The 3,929-nt window shown below is 42.8% G+C and overlaps 1 pseudogene; it reads left to right on the top strand.

Annotated features, from left to right (window-relative positions):
- The first annotated feature begins 409 nt into the window (after nucleotides 1-409).
- On the top strand, nucleotides 410-3,470 carry LOC116082486 (annotated as a pseudogene).
- The last annotated feature ends 459 nt before the right edge of the window (nucleotides 3,471-3,929 follow it).

Consider the following 3,929-nt stretch of genomic DNA (forward strand, 5'->3'; position numbering starts at 1 on the left):
AAAGAAACAAAAAGACTTTATCTATTTATCTATTTATGTTCATTTAAAAATACTAATAGTGATGTATTATTTTGAAATATATAGTTAATATGTGTATTAGTCAGGGTTCTCTAGAGTCACAGAACTTATGGTAGTCTCTATGTAGTAAAGGAATTTATTGATGACTTACAGTCTGTAGTTTAACTCTTAACAATGGTTGGCAGCAGCTGTGAATGGAAGTCCAAGGACCCAGCAGTTGCTCAGTCCCACAAGGCAAGCAGGTGAAGAAGAGCCTTCCTTCTTCCAATGTCCTTACATAGGTCTCCAGCAAAAGGTGTGGCCCAGATTAAAGGTATGTGCCACCACACCTTTAATCCCAGATGACCTTGAATTTGTAGATCTTCTTAATCTTCTGGGATTCATAGCCACTATGCCACAAGATCTACATGCCAAGATTCAGGTCAGAAACTTGTATCTCTCAGCCTCCAGATTAGGGCCACAGGTGAGCCTTCCAATTCTGGATTGTAGTTCATTTCAGATGTAGTCAAGTTGACAACCAGGAATAGCCACTACAATATGTTTGGAGTTATTTCAAATTCATATTGAGACAAATGTATCTATTTTCAGTATTGCTGTAGACAAGCAACTACATAAGACTGTTCAATTGATTGTTGTTTTATATCAAACAATTTTCAAAATACTCATTTTTATTTTTACAATATTTTACAAATTTTAAAGAATATGACTGTCTTAATCAGGGTTTCTATTCCTGCACAAACATCATGACCAAGCAGCTAGTTGGGGAGGAAAGGGTTTATTGAGCTTACACTTCCACACTGCTGTTGATCACCAGAGGAAGTCAGGACTGGAACTCAAGCAGGTCAGGAAGCAGGAGCTGATGCAGAGGCCATGGAGAGATGTTCCTTACTGGCTTGCTTCCCCTGACTTGCTCAGCCTGCTCTCTTATAGAACCCAAGACTTCCAGCCCAGGGATGGCACCACCCACAAGGGGGTAGCCCCTTGATCACTAATTGAGAAAATGCCCCATAGCAGGATCTCATGGAGGCATTTCCCCAACTGAAACTCCCTTCTCTGTGATAACTCCAGCCTGTGTCAAGTTGGCACACAAAAGCAGCCAGTACAATGACAAAATAAAAAAATGAAAGGTATGGCAGGTGCTGAAGGGGGGTCTCTGGGAGGAGTTGGGGTACAAAAGGGAGACAAGAATGTGATGTAATTCTATTTAAATAAAATATGTTTTAAAAGTTTAACAAATTCAGATAAATTGAAATTAGGTATCTTTTCTCATCATAATGCAGTAAAACTTAAATCAATAAAAAAAAAAAAAAAGAAAAGAAAAAAAAGTCTTTGTAAGGTTAGACTTAAGGTCATTTTCTTGTGCTACACTGTTAGGATATCCAGAGCTTGCAGTAGAAGGATAGCTGGGCTCTGCTGGTGCCATGTTACCCTTACTCTTGTTGAATGTGTTTTTATGTTGTCCCTGGTGTTAGCATGCCACTGCAGATGCGGGCAGAATTGTGGCCTGGAAAATGGAGTGGGTACTGTTTACCACTATTGGGTGTGCTTTATGGGGACTTGGCAGGCAGGGGATTTGAGGAAGGTATTAACCTGGTAGTCCCTGGTGCTGGCAGGCCTCTGGGGATACAGGCAGAGTTATGGGCTAGGAGGAGTAGTGGGGACAAGGCACAATTTGCTGCTAGTTGTGTCTAAGGGTACCTGCTGGGCACGAGGTCTAGGGGAGAGTTACACCTGGTTTTCCCAGGTGTTGGTGGGTCTGGTGCTATCTGGCCTCTGGGAATGCAGGCAGAGCTGTGGGCTGGACTACTGGGTAGTAGAGGAGGGTAGTTATAAATACCAGCTGATGCCAGGTAATCGGTTACAGAAACGAGGATTATAAACTAATGTGAATGCTTCTGTCTTATTTTGTTAAGAATACTGTTAAGAATACATTTGTCTTTCTCCCAATTTCTTTAACATCAATTGGTATTTAAGCTGAGACACTAAAAGAATGTTCCCAAGGGGCATTGCCCATTGTAAATTTATGAATGAGTTTGTGATTGTACAAGGAATAGTTATATCATGTTAGGTGTATTCATGATCTTGTTATTGCTTCATGTGGACATGCTATATTATTTGTGTCAAGTTGACAAGGGAGTGGATTGTAGTGGTTATTCCTGGTTGTCATCTTGACTATATGTGGAATGAACTACAATCCAGAATTGGAAGGCTCACCTGTGATCCTAATCTGTAGGCTGGGAGATACAAATTTCTGACCTGGATCTTGGCATGGCGATCTCGAGGCACAGTGGCTATGAATCCCAGAAGATTAAGACAGGAAGATCTCTGAGTTTGTCATCTGGGATTAAGGGTGGGTGGCTCACACCTTTAATCTGGGCCATGCCTTTTGCTGGAGACCTATATAAGGACACTCTTATGCGATTGCTTGCACTTACTTGCCAGCACATCTGTTGAAACCTACTTCTTCTGGATTCTAGCTTTCACAGAAGATCAGCTGAAACGCCTACCCTCATGAGACTGAACAACTACTGGATTCTTGACTTCCCATTCACAGCTGCCTATCGTTGGGTTAGTTGGACTGTAGACTTCGAAGAAAGAGAACTTTGACTCTAAATATCATCACATAAGAGTTTCACAAGATAACTTAATGAGAACCAATTTGGGAATGGAGACAATCTGTTCAATTTGCCTGGACCTTTACTCTGATCCTGTTTATCTCTCCTGCGCCCACATACTTTGCTTTGAGTGCAGTAAAAAAAATGGATGTCAAAGAAAGAAGACTTGATAATGACCTGTCCCTTATGTCGAGAAGAACACAAGAGACCTATTAAGTATGATGGGGTAATGAAAGACCTGATCATCCTTCTAAAGCAGCATGGCCCCTTACTGAAGCAACATAAAGAGCAGATTACTGGACTTCTGGGATTGGTCTCAGAGGCTATGCCTCTGGCACCTAAGACTGATGACTCCTCCCTCGAACTCTCTAACAATTTAAGGGGTGTCTGTGGTGGGAAGCCTGGTCATAATTTGGTGGAAGATTCCAGAAGATTCACTCCTTCAGTCCACATCGTGGACAGCCCCCAATTCTTTTCAGTCTGCCACTGGGAAGTTGATGTGGAGAAAGCGAAGGAATGGGCTCCAGGTATTTGCAAGGAGCCAGTCAGGAGGAGGAACATCTATTTACTTGGTGAACATGAGGTCCAGTTGCTTGGTGAGAAGACAAGAGGAATCAGAGCTAATTTTAACTCAGAAAGACACCATAGAAGCCCTGGCCCTTGCTAGGTAGGGATTTTCCTAGCCCTGACTGTGGAGAAACCAAGTTTGTGATTGGGAAAGCAATGATTTTACCTATGAGCACCATTATCTCCACTTCTTGGAGTCATTCATTTGTTCTAAGAAGCCAGTGGAAGGCAAAAGTGGTGCCCCATTTGAACATCTCTGCCTTTGGGTAATTCATCATTACTAGTTTTCGGAAGGCCTAGTTATCAGAGGAAGATTGGAGGACCTAGCAGGCTGATTGAGCTATAAGAAGCAAGCCAGTAAGAAACATCCCTCCATGGCCTCTGCATCAGCTCCTGATTCCTGACCTGCTTGAGTTCTAGTCCTGACTTCCTTTAGTGATGAACAGCAATGTGGAAGTAAAGCTGAATAAACCCTTTCCTCCCCAACTGTGACCCTCCTTCAGCTAATTCTTTCAGACCTTGCCTTGCCACAAATAGCCACCCCTTTCTCTAAGCTCCTGCCAATAGCCATGCCTTTCTCCAACCTCCTGCTAATAACCACGCCTCTCTCCAAGTTCCTGTTACACTGGAAGTCCCACCTGAAGAGACTGAAGATGAAGATGCTGATTTGGCCAAGAGTTGCTGAAGGACTTGGGGGAGGGGTTTTGCTCTATCTGCCTGCTTGCTTGT

The sequence above is a fragment of the Mastomys coucha genome, unplaced genomic scaffold (assembly GCF_008632895.1).
Source record: "Mastomys coucha isolate ucsf_1 unplaced genomic scaffold, UCSF_Mcou_1 pScaffold11, whole genome shotgun sequence".
NCBI lineage: Eukaryota > Metazoa > Chordata > Mammalia > Rodentia > Muridae > Mastomys > Mastomys coucha.